General features: G+C 41.2%; 1 long non-coding RNA gene across 1 annotated transcript in view; it reads left to right on the top strand.

Moving 5' to 3' along the window:
- The first annotated feature begins 1,235 nt into the window (after window positions 1-1,235).
- The window catches only part of LOC132536535 (uncharacterized), a 96,589-nt gene continuing 84,484 nt past the window's right edge, over window positions 1,236-13,340 (top strand). The window contains exon 1 of the long non-coding RNA XR_009548075.1: window positions 1,236-1,281. This is a non-coding gene — a long non-coding RNA (uncharacterized LOC132536535). The remainder of the gene's footprint in view (window positions 1,282-13,340) is intronic.

Genomic DNA, 13,340 nt, shown 5'->3' with positions numbered 1-13,340 from the left:
AAGGCAGCAACTCTCATGCCCACAGATACCAGACATCCCCAGCCTTCACCATATGCTGTACTACAAGACCTGACAATAATGTGTGTGTGTGTGTGTGTGTGTGTGTCTGTCTGTCTGTATGTGTGTCTGTGTGTGCTCAGAGCTCACCTGTAATAGTCTCAGAGCATGGGTGTCAAGGTAGCCAGTCTCATCTGCAACTTACGTATAGAGAACCTAGCTGGTCAGGGAAAGTCAGTAGCCCAGATTCTGGCTAAGCAAGAATGCCAGAGAACTATATGGAAGCCCAGGACCCCATTTTGAGTCCCTGGTAACCACTTACCCAGCTAGAGAAAATCTGGGCTAGGGGCAATTCAGAGCTGCAGCTGTCTCTCTGTCTCTCTTCCTGCTTGGGCCCTGCTCTCTCAATTTATGACTGTTTCCTTCTCCTCAATAAGAAAGTTACAAATGATGTACAGAAATACAGGGAAAGTGGGAAAAATTACCCCCTTAGCCACTATTACATGTAACTGTTGACTGTAAATCATTCATCCCCCAAGAAAGAACAGAATAAATATTTGTGAGGTTAAAAACACTGTAGGTTAAATATGGAACACTCTTTAGAGCCATGCAATACTAATACATTGTGCATTGGATGTCACTTTCAAAAACAGTGCAGTAGTAGCTGTAGAAGTGTTTAGTATCTGCAAAAGGAAATGTATTGTGTGTTGCCAGGAGCCATTTCTCTGCTTTATAGATGATAAGCTTTGAGACAGTGGAACCCCTCAAGACAAATGTTAATTCCCCCCTGGGCAGGCCATTTCCCCTTAGGTAAACCATTTATCAGTAATCAAGTGAGTCAACACAAGTGAGTCAACACACAGTTTGGTTCCTGCCATTTGTTGCAAGGAACATTCCTCTCTGAAGTTTGCTCCCCCTTCCCCTCCTCCAGCATTCCCCTTCCTTCCCCAAAGCCTTATAATGCCTGTATTCTCAATAAAATTTTAGAGCTTGATCAGAAACTTGACTTGCTCTCGTTCTTCGTGTCTCTTGTCCCTATCATTTCAGGTTTCATTGGGTTCCTAGCCCCTGTTCACCGCCCTGCTGGTCGGGGCATTCTGGCGCCCGGATCATGGGGTGAAGAAGCCTTCTAGACCTAGAAACTCCGCTGATAGAGAGGGTAGGCCTACCCGAATTCACAGAGTCACCGCAGCCCGAGGGGGGTAACGCAAAGACTCGCAGAGATTGCCACGGAAATACCCGCCCGTGAGACGCATCTGGAGGAGAGTGTTCACAGCGGCTGAGGTAAGCAAAACCATGGGACATGAATTTAGCAAACAAGATTTATTCATTAAAGGACTCAAGGAGTCACTCAAGACATGAGGAACTAGGGTTAAAAAGAAAGAATTAAAGAAGTTTTTAGATTATATTAAAAATATTTGCCCCTGGTTCCCCCAGGAAGGCACTATATATGAGAAACGTTGGAGAATTGTTGATTGTCTTAACGATCACTATCAGTCTTTTGGTCCTGAACGTGTACCTGTTTCTGCCTTTTGTTACTGGAATTTAATTAATGATATCTTAAAAATCTATAATAATCACCCTGATATTAAAAACCTTATTACAGAGGGTGAAAAAGTCCTCCGGCAACTTTCTAGTCCGCCGTCCAGGACAAAGTCCCCATCCCCATGCCCTTCTGTGATTATTGATCTTGATCCCCCAGTACCCAGTCAAAATAAAAGCCTCCCAGCACCCATTGAAAGTAAAAGCCCTGTTCCCATCCCTACAGGTTCCACCTCACTGACTAAAGTTCCCTTCATTGACCCTCCTATTGCTAATTCACATGAGGAAGAAACCCAGCATTCTTTCCCCTGCCTCTATCCAGTTTTACAAAACCTCCCACAAAGCCCCCCGTCTCCTGAAGCACTTCCCGCAGAGAATGAGGCTTTGCTGAAAAAGAGGCTGCCATATACTACAATCCCGATTGGTATCCTCCTCCCTTTAATTCCCCTCCCTATATCCGTGCCCCTGCTCTCCAGCCTGACCCTCTTCTTGACAATCCCTCTGACAGGTGGGTACGCTCAGGAGCCCTTACAGGAATTTCCACCCTCCCCAAGGTCCTTGCTGACCGGAGAGAGCAGCTTCAATTAATGAAAGAAATAGCTGCAGTTACAGAAGAGCTTACATTTTTAGCCTCACCAAAAAGCCCAATCCCTAAAGCTAAAACTAAACCATCCAAATCAAACCCGGTTGTGGCTTTCCCTGTTACTCGGAGCCAGGCTCAAACTGGCTAGCCCTAACCCCTATGCTCTTCCTTGTCCAGACTGCCTCCCTACACCACCGCCCCTCCGTTTTGTGCTCCGGTCCTTGACTTGGCCAATAATACTGATTAGACCACTTTCTTTAAAACTGTAAAATGTACCTTAGCCCAGAAAAAGAATTTTAAAGATTTTTCTCTGCGCGGCTGCAGTAAACTAAGCCCGCCTGTTCCGCCCGCACAGCCAATCATGGCACAGAGCCCCTGCTCCACAGATTGGAAAATTCAGTCAGTCAATCATTCCCCTAAGCCACAAAGGCCCCTCCTTGGGGGGGGGTAGCGAGTCTGTGAGTTAGGAATCCAAAATCCAAAGCGGTTTTTCAAAGGGAAAATTTTCCTTTCACCAAGAATGTATGTTTTAAGTCTGTGCTAACCTTGTTTTCATTAATGTGTGTTAACCCCTAAGTAACTAAAGTTTGTTTTAAGTTTTAAATAAGATTTAGTTAAGCTAAATGTGGTTTTAAAGATCCAGACTCATAGAGTTGGCACCTTTACCAGAGTAAAATATAAGACAATTTCGTCCTTCTGATAGCTAATATCAGCATCAATTCATTAGTTAAAAAGATTTTCTGAGATATCTATGCATGGTAAAATGCCTCTGTAGTCTCTCTCACTCTTGTGAAAATTGTAGATATTACCAGCACCTCAATACCAACTGCCACTGTTTGTTAATTTAATTCCATGCTTGAACTGACTTTCTAATAACCCAGTCAGTGTAGAGCAGTGGCCTTGCCAGGAAAAAAAGGGTTAAACGTGCTATTCCTGGCCTGATAAATTTTTTTATTCAACAGATGTGATTCAACAAAATTATTTAGTGTAAAATGGTCATCTAAAAGAAATGTTAACAGTAAAAATTTATTTTAACATTTCAGCTTTAAGGTTTATCTTAGCTTTTTAAGTTACCTATCTAAATCAAAGTGAAAGATCAATTAAGTTGTGTACCCACCCTTGTTCATAGCTGCCCTAAGGGTGTGATAGCTTTGTGATAAACAAAGATCCTAACAAACAAAGTTTAACATTTTACTTAAAATTGTTTAAGTGATTTCAAAAAAAAAAAAACTTTTAAAATACTTTCTCAACTAAACAGGCAAAACTGGCTTGGGTTAGTAAAAGATAACACAATAGTTATGTTGATTATTTACATGCCAGAGGCTCTTGCGCTGGTTTTCCTCTTTATATCTTTCTGCTTTTAAAAATTATCTGGTTTGTTTTAAGACACTGCCAGAGGTTTATTCTTGATAAATTAAGGTAATACATTATGTTTTTGGTCTGATAGAAGATTTGTTTTGGCAAATCATGATTTAACAAAATTAATATTTTGAATATTTAAACTATGAGGTTTTATTTTAGCCTTTTAAGTTGCCATATTAGAGTTCTAAGGAACAAAATCTATTAAAAGTTTTATATCTATGCTTACTCATGATAGCCTTGTGATGAGTATAGATCTTAGTAAACTAAATGTATAATAGTGTACTTAAACTGTCTAATCAGTTTAAAATAATGCTAAAAAATGGTAAATATTTTATCATGTCAACACATTAGGTATTGACTTTCTATAACATATTGGTTTATTCTAATAAAGAGCCTTCTAAAATCATATAAAAAAACAAGTCAATTCTAACCATTAGATCATCAATTAACTTGGTACAAGTTCTCTCCCTAAGTAAATAATTATAGGTACATCTTCACATGAAGAACTGACTGCTCATATGGTAAGATTTAAAACTAAACATTTTTAATTTTTATTTATGTGTGTGTGATGTCTCCTAAAGTCACTCATATCCTAAATTTTTCTCATTTTTTTACAAGCCTCTTAAAATTATAACGCTTGACCTGCCATAGTGAGAGCACTTTACTGGCTCCTACATTGTTTAATTAAGATCTTGCTATTCAGACTTTTAAGATTCATCTCCATTGATAAAAGCCAATGCACCCCTCAGTATTCAGTTGGCTAAAGTGTCAATGAAGTAACATACTAAATCTTTTTAATATTTACAAAAATTTGAATTGTCCATTTATTATATCTCATTGACAAAGCCACCCACTTTTCCAGTCACAGAGACATATTTCCTTTTTCCCTTTTTTAACACTGGATGTCCATGTTTGTTTTCTTTTTATTATGGTGGATGACATTGCTCTTTCAAAATCCACAGAGTCCCTGTTGGCAAGTCCTTACCACAAAGGACGCCATGGCAGTATATACTCCAGCTAACCTCACCAGCTTATCCAAGTCTTCTCTTTCTGCTGACCTACCACTGCTGACTTCATCTTTGCATGTTTATTGACTGCTTACTTTTCTCAAAATATTCCTCAATGTTCAAGGAACCTCACCTTGACTTCTAATGTGTATGCACCTCCTCTGTGTTTTGGTAAACACCATCCTATATTTTCATGTCAATTCTTCTCTACCTGGTCCTTGCCTCCTAGTTTTGCTTGTTCCACAGCTGACCAGAAGAAGAAAATTTCATCAGTTGGCGCTGACCAGAAGACCAGATGTGCTGTGTTTCTTCCCCTGGACATCACATCCACTGACTGCTTCCCTTAGACTTGCTGGTGGCACGCTAGGACACTCTATATATTCCTCCCATAAATTTTCTGACAAATTACAACAGGTTATAGACTCCACCACAAATAGTCTTGAGTCACTACAGAGCCCCTTATGAGGCCCTTATTAGTCTTTTGTTAATGGTTACCTTAGGACCCTTTATTTTTAATAAGATTACTGATTTTATAAAACAGCAGATTGACTCCTTGGCATTAAACCCTTTGCAAATACATTATCACAGACTTGATTTGGCTGACAGAGGCCTGGCTGAACCTGAGGATGACAGACCCCCTTTTCGGATGGCATAAAACTCAGAATTATGCATTGAGACATCCAACCATGGCAGGGCAAGGACACCAGTAAGGTATGCAAGGCAAAGCACTGCAGGGGGAGGACCCTATTGTCCGCCTCTGAGTCCCCCGTGAAGCAAACCTGATTTGCATGGAGGTTGGTGTCAGCAACAAAAATCGTTTCCCTAGAAACTGTGGCTCTGCCTCCCCTCCCCAAAAAGACACCAAGAGCCTTATAAGATGCGGGAAGGTTGGTTTTGCACCCACCCCATGGGAGGAATCAGGTCAATACTTCCCTCCTCTGGTTAAGCCCACCAAACCTGCTGTCAGGGTCTCTGCTCCTCACACACATTGCCTGCCTCAATTTTAAAATTATAACAAAGGGAGGATATGCCAGGAGCCATTTCTCTGCTTTATAGATGATAAGCTTTGAGACAATGGAACCCCTCAAGACAAATGTTAATTCCCCCCTGGGCAGGCCATTTCCCCTTAGGTAAACCATTTATCAGTAATCAAGTGAGTCAACACAAGTGAGTCAACACACAGTTTGGTTCCTGCCATTTGTTGCAAGGAACATTCCTCTTTGAAGTTTGCTCCCCCTTCCCCTCCTCCAGCATTCCCCTTCCTTCCCCAAAGCCTTATAATGCCTGTATTCTCAATAAAATTTTAGAGCTTGATCAGAAACTTGACTTGCTCTCGTTCTTCGTGTCTCTTGTCCCTATCATTTCAGGTTTCATTGGGTTCCTAGCCCCTGTTCACCGCCCTGCTGGTCGGGGCAGTGTGTCAGAAGTTCCCTTCAATTATAAGAGAAAATCTATCAGGCAGAAGAAATGACCCCTCATGTGATATCGGAGTAAATATATAAATAAATATGCAAATATATGGGGATGATCTAGGAGGATTTGAAAAAAATAAAAAATAAAAACAAAAACCACAGGAAGACCTGATTACAGCAGAAATATAGAAAACATCTGCTGAGAAACAGAGGGCTGCTTCAAATATTCCTCGATAATTCAGGGTCCAGGCAAATTAAGAATCCCTGAGAAAGAAAAGAAACACATACATATTGAAGCTTACACTAGAAAATGGTGGCAAGTTCTGTGCTATGATAATTACAATAAGGATACTGATACAAAGGCTATTGGAAATGCTCCTGGAAGGTTTCTAATTTATAATTGTAGTGAATCCTGCTCCAACTATATGACCAATTATTTTGAATAAGGAGGCTGCTATAAATGTGGTAATTCTGCATTAAGATCAAATAAAATAAAAAATAAAATTCTGCATTAAGATCAACAATTCTAAAAATGACTGATATATATATATATATATACATACATACATATATGTATGTGTTTCTTTATTATAAACTATGAGTTATACTGGCATGGCTATGAGGAGACAGAGTATGGCTTGTGCCAGAGAGTCTTACAAAGCTGAGGCTCCAGAAACATAGGTGAAATCGCCAACAAAACAAGCCAGAGCTCAGCAGTGCCCTGGTGACTCTCTTTGTATATCAGGGCCTGTCAGTAAAATAATAAATAGGTAAAATATTAATGAGTGCAGACAGAGTGAGTGAGAGCCTGTGAGTGTCAGAGAAAGAGAAGGCGAGAAGAGAAATAGAAGACTTGGAAATAGACAATAAGTCGAAAAACCCCTAGACTGTGTTCATTCATGACAGGTTCAAACCTGGGTTGTAGAGATTGTAAGGCAACAGCTCTAATGCCCACAGAACCCAGACAACCCAAGCCTTCACCATATGTGTGTATTATTTGCCCCAGGAAATGTATTGTGCGTCAAAAGTTCCCTTCAATTATAAGAGAAAATCTATCAAGCAGAAGAAATGACCCCTCATGTGATACCTGAATAAATAAATAAATATGCAAATGAATGGGGATGATCTAGGAGGACTTGAGAAAATAAAAAAAGGAGACCAAAACCACAAGAAGACCTGATTACAGCAGAAACATAGAAACCATCCGCTGGGAAACAGAGGGCTGCTTCAAAAATTACCTAACACTTCAGGATCTGGGGAAATTAATATTTCTGGAAAAAGAAAACACACACATACGTATTGAAGCTTACACTAGAAAAAGACGGGAAGTTCTGGGCTATGATAATTACAATAAGGATGCTGATAGAAACTCGATTAGAAATGCTATTGGAAGGTTCTATTATTTATATTTGTATTGAATGCTGCTCCAATTATATGGCCAATTATTTCTGAAAAACTAGCCCGTTATAAATGTGGTAATTCTGAATTAAGGTCAAGTACTTACGTCGACAATTATAAAAATGACAGATATATAAATATATCTGTATAAATATATATGTATGCATATCTTTATTATAAACTCTGAGTGATACAGGCATGGGAATGAGGAGACAGAATATGGCTTGTGTCAGAAAGACTTACAAACTGAGGCTCCAGTAGCCTAGGTGAAAGCACCAACACAACAAGCCAGAGCTCAGCAGTGCTCTGGTAACTCTGGTAACGGTCATACCAAGGATGTTTCTATAACTTAATTTGGGTTAAGAATTAGAGTAGGGGGAAAAAATTCTTTTTTCTTCCTTTTAATTTTCAAGCATACATCCTTCCCGCCGACCGCCCCCCCTCCCCCCATAAGCAGTGCCTGGGACCAGCTACTAGCAGGATACCCCATACCACCAAACAGGGTTTTTTTTTTTTTTTTTTTTTTTTGTTAATTCACTGATACACATTTGGGAAGTTCCTCGCACTGCTCTTTAATTACAACTCTTCTTCCTATCTTCTCCCTTTTCTCTCTCTTATCTCTCTCAATCTCTCTCTCTCTCTTTTTTTTTTTAATCTTGTCATACACTTCTTTCTTCTTTGACTTTCTGAATTTGTGAATTACTTTGGGGAAGAAATCTGACCCAGAGTGGACTCTCTATGTGTGTATCTCTGCTCTAGTTCCCTTTACACTCTTGTTACCCTTAGAATATACACTGGATAGTAAATTTGCATGCCCAACCTTTTAAGGCCAGCTCTGAGCTCCCATTGGTGGGCTTCCTTCAGAAGGTTGCTCTCCGAGTCCTGCCCTTGCAACTCCTCCTCTGTTCTCACTGGCCAGCTCTTGGTTCACGCCCCTGAGGGTGATGTTCCTCTTCTCTAATTGGCCAGCTGTCTCTATGAATACACACTGGGCCCTCCCCTCAGGCTCAGAGGGCACAGGCTCTTAGACTCGCCCCCTGGGACTGTCTGTCTTCCTCTGAAGGCCCTGTTTCTGCCAACACGACCCACACAGCTCCTGTATGGAACCGTCCTTAGGACACTGCCTGCTTGCGCTAGGCTGGCCATGCTCTTGGGGCACACCCAGAAACACTGTCTCCACTCTCATATCCCAGTGACTCAGGGCACTTGACCCATGGAGCCTTAGTTCCCCCACTGGTGCTGCCCTCTTGTGGACACCCAGCAGAATGCAGCTGAGCACAGGGATTCACAAGCTCCCAGTAGAGTCATCCCAGACAAAGAGAGAAACCCCTTCCACTTGCAAAGCCAAATGGGGCATCCCCCCACCCACAGGAAAGAACAGATGTGTAGGGCACTCTACGTCAATTTTAACCTTGCTGTCCATGGGCCACAAATCCCAGAGTTCTCCTCATTCCACAGAATCACTACACTCAACTATGGGCTTTGCTGCCATCTTGTGGACACACAGCAGAATGCAGCTGAGCTCCCCCATGCCACTCCTCTTTGAGTCTACACAGAAAATTACAGACAGCATGGGAATAGCAAAGGAAAGAACCCATCTGAGGACCACCTGGGAGAATGCACAACAGTGTCCAGAATATCCAATGTGCCATTCATATTTGAAAAACCACTTGTGCAGTGGAAACTTCCTTTGTCATAGCACAACCCAGTTCCTAAGAATCTGCGTCAGGAATAAAGAAACAACAGCAGTAATCATAACTGAAACACACTTATGTACACTTACACACACACACACACACACACACACACACCCTCCTACAGAGACGCACACACTTTTCCCTGAAATAATGTGGACTGCGGTTGCTGTTTTGCACTCAAGTAAAAGGTCAAAGTTTCATGGGTGGAGGGGACAAGTGTTAAGTTTCTGGCATATGAAGGTGAGAAGTGCCTAGAGCAGATCGATAGTTACATGGACAACGAAGGGAGCTTGGGTTGGAGGCACAGTTGGTCGAGATGCCAGGGAACTATGTGGAAGCCCAGGACCCCGTTTTGAGCCCCTGGTCACCACTTACTTAGCTAGGGAAAAGCTGGGCTAGTGTCAAATCAGAACTGCAGCTGTCTCTCTGTCTCTCTTCCTGCTTGGGCCCTGCTCTCTCAATTTATGACTGTTTCCACTTCCTCAATAAGAAAGTTACAAATGATGTACAGAAATACAGGGAAAGTGTGAAAAATTACCCCCCCTGCCCACTATTACATGTAATAGTTGACTGTAAAGCATTCATCCCCCAAGAAATAACAGAATAAATATTTGTGAAGTTAAAAACATTGTAATTTAAATAGTGAACATTCTTTAGAGCCATGCAATACTAATCCATTGTGCATTGGATGTCACTGTCAAAAACAGTGCAGCAGTAGTTGTAGTAGTGTGTAGTATCTGCAAAAGGAAATGTATTGTGTGTCAAAAGTTCCCTTCAATTATAAGAGAAAATATATCAGGCAGAAGAAATGACCCCTCATGTGATATGGGACTAAATATATAAATAAATATGCAAATAAATGGGGATGATCTAGGAGGATATGAAAAAAATAAAAACAAAAACCACAGGAAGACCTGATTACAGCAGAAATATAGAAAACGTCTGCTGAGAAACAGAGGGCTGCTTCAAAACTTCCATGACACTTCAGGGTCCAGGCAAATTAAGAATTCCCGAGAATGAAAAGAAAGGCATATGTATTGAAGCTTACACTAGAAAATGTAGAGAAGTTCTGTGCTATGATAATTACAATGAGGATACTGATAGAAAGGCTATTGGAAATTCTCCTGGAAGGTTTATAATTTATAATTGTAGTGAATCCTGCTCCCACTATGTGACCAATTATTTAAGAATAAGGAGGCTGTTATAAATGTGGTAATTCTGCATTAAGATCAAGTAAAAAGGTCAACAATTCTAAAAATGACTGATATATATATATATATGTATATATATGTACATATATGTAAGTGTATCTTTATTATAGACTCTGAGTGATACTGGCATGGCTATGAGGAGACAGAGTATGGCTTGTGCCAGAGAGACTTACAAAGCTGAGGCTCCAGAAACCTAAGTGAAATTGCCAACAAAACAAGCCAGGGCTCTGCAGTGCCTTGGTGACTCTCTTTATATATCAGGGCCTGTCAGTAAAATAAGTATATAAGTTAAATATTAATGAGTGCAGACACAGTGAGTGAGAGCCTGTGAGAGTCAGAGACAGAGAAGGCAAGAATAGAAATAGAAGAGTGGGAAAGAGACCAAAAGTCAAACACCTCCCACACTGTGTTCATACATGACAGGTTCAAACATGGGTTGTCGAGATTGTAAGGCAGCAGTCTCACGTCCACAGGCCCTGGACCACCCCAGCCTTCACCATATGTGTGTAGTATTTACGACACGAAATGTATTGTGAGTGTAAACTTCCCTTCAATTATAAGAGAAAAATCTATCAAGCAGAAGAAATGACCCCTCATGTAATATAGGACTAAATAAATAAATAAATATGCAAATAAATAGGGATGATCTAGGAGGATTTGAAAAAAATGAAAAATAAAAACAAAAAGCACAAGAAGACCTGATTACAGCAGAAAATGGAAACCATCTGCTGAGAAACAGAGGGCTGCTTCAAAAATTTTGAGACACTTCAGAGTCCAGGGAAATTAAGATTTCAGGAGAATGAAAAGAAACTTATATGTACTGAAGCTTACACTAGAGAAAGGAGGCAAGTTCTATACTATGATAGTTACAATAAGGATGCTGATAGAAATGCTATTAGAAATGCTACTGGAAGGTTTTATTATTTATAATTGTATTGAATCCTGATCCAACTAGGTGGCCAATTATTAATGAAAAGGAAGCTGTTAAAAGTGGTAATTCTGATAAAGATCAACATAGGTCGACAATTCTAAAAATGACAGATATATATATATATATATATATATATATATAAAGTCTTTAATATATATATATATATATATATATATATATATATATATATATATAAACTCTTTACTATAAAGTCTGAGAGATACTGCCATGGAAATGAGGAGACAGAATATGGCTTGTGTCAGAGAGACATACAAAGCTGTGGCTCCAGTAGCCTAGGTGATATCACCAACAAAACAAGCCAGAGCTCAGCAGTGCTCTGGTAACTCTCTTTGTATATCTGGGCCTGTCAGGAAAATAATTATTAAGTAAAATATCAATGAGTGAAGAAAGAGTGTGTGATAGCATGTGAGAGTTAGAGACAGAGAAGGCGAGAAGAGAAATAGATGAGTTGGAAAGAGACCAGAAGTCAAAAAGCTCCTACACTCTGTTCATTGATGACAGGTTCAAAGCTGGCTTATAGACATTGTACGGCAACAGATCTCATGCCCACAGACCCCAGACAGCCCAAGCCTTCACCAGATGCTGTACTACCCGACCTGATAGTAATTTGTGTGTGTGTGTGTCTGTCTGTCTGTCTGTCTGTGTGTGTGTGTGTCTGTGTGTGCTCAGAACTCACCTATAGTAGTCTCAGAGCATGGGTGGGAAGGTAGCCAGCCTCACCTGCAACTTATGTACAGAGAACCTAGCTGGTCATGGCAAGCCAGCTAGCCCATATTCTGGCTAAGCAAGAATGCACATGCAAAAGGACTCTTATGTCTCCCTCTCCTGAGTTCCTGATTCAATATCATGCCTCACTATCATCCAAACACTGTCAACGGGGTAAGCTGGGGCACCCCTGAGAATTCAAGGGAAGGAGCCTGTCCAGTCAAGTTTGGCTGCCTACTCAGCCTCCAGACTCTCAGTCCCCTGCTCAGGGCTGCAGATTACAAGCCCAGAATGAACCCAGAAAGAGCTGTGTTTCAACATAGATGGGAACTGTGTTTGACCAAACAATAGTGGATGAACCCGGCCCCTTAAACCTACCATTTGGGTCCGGCTAGGTAATTGCTGCTGTGGAATCACAATCCCTGATCATGGTGTACTGGTGTCCACACATCACACTCAGAGAGATTCCCAGAGGTAGGCATGCATGAGTGTCCCATACAAAGTCGCTCTGCTTGCAGGAAGCACAAACTCCCTGGGCCCTTGCTATGGAGAGACAAAAGGAAGATGGAGGCCTCCATTGGCTGAATTAGGAGCTTCCAGTGGAGATCACAGCCCCGCCCCTCACCGGAGGGCCTGGCTGCTGCTAATAAAGGCAATTGGAAACACCTGTTACCACTTGGGGCCTGAGGACATACTCAGGAATCCCTCAAGGAGCTAGCAGGCTGGCAGACCTCCTGACCCCGGGATAGCTGTGCTCCTAGTTGGGAAGGCCTTCGGACCAGAGGTGAGAATATTCCCTAAATACAAGAACGAACTTCAGGTTTCAAAAGGATTTGAAACCCCAGGAGGCACTTGGAAAAGACATTTCACAGCCATCAAAACACCCTCTTTCTGAACCCTGGATGCATCCGTTTTTCATGGAAAATCTGGACACTCGCGTGGCCATCAGTACCACAGACCTTTACATTTGGCCCAATAGAGGGAAAGCACAATGTGTGTGCCAGGGTGGTAGAGTTTCACTTCTTGGCACTGCTGGTGGCGATGCCAGGGAACTATGTGGAAGCCCAGGACCCCATTTTGAGTCCCTGCTCACCACTTACTCAGCTAGGGAAAAGCTGGGCTAGTGTGAAATCAGAGCTGCAGCTGTCTCTCTGTTTCTCTTCCTGCTTGGGACATGCTCTCTCAATTTTTGACTGTTTCCTTCTCCTGAATAAGAAAGTTACAAATGATGTACAGAAATACAGATAAGTGGGAAAAATTACCCCCCTTGCCCACTATTACATGCAACTGTTGACTGTAAAGCATTTATCCCCCAAGAAAGAACAGAATAAATATTTGTGAGGTTAAAAACATTGTAGGTTAAATAGTGAACATTCTTTAGAGCCATGCAATACTAATCCATTGTGCATTGGATGTCACTGTCAAAAACAGTGCTGTAGTAGTTGTAGTAGTGTGTAGTATCTGCAAAAGGAAA

Source organism: Erinaceus europaeus, unplaced genomic scaffold, assembly GCF_950295315.1.
Source record: "Erinaceus europaeus unplaced genomic scaffold, mEriEur2.1 scaffold_224, whole genome shotgun sequence".
Taxonomy (NCBI): domain Eukaryota; kingdom Metazoa; phylum Chordata; class Mammalia; order Eulipotyphla; family Erinaceidae; genus Erinaceus; species Erinaceus europaeus.
The sequence above is the reverse complement of the archived record's forward strand: the minus strand, read 5'-3'. Positions and strand labels throughout refer to the sequence as shown.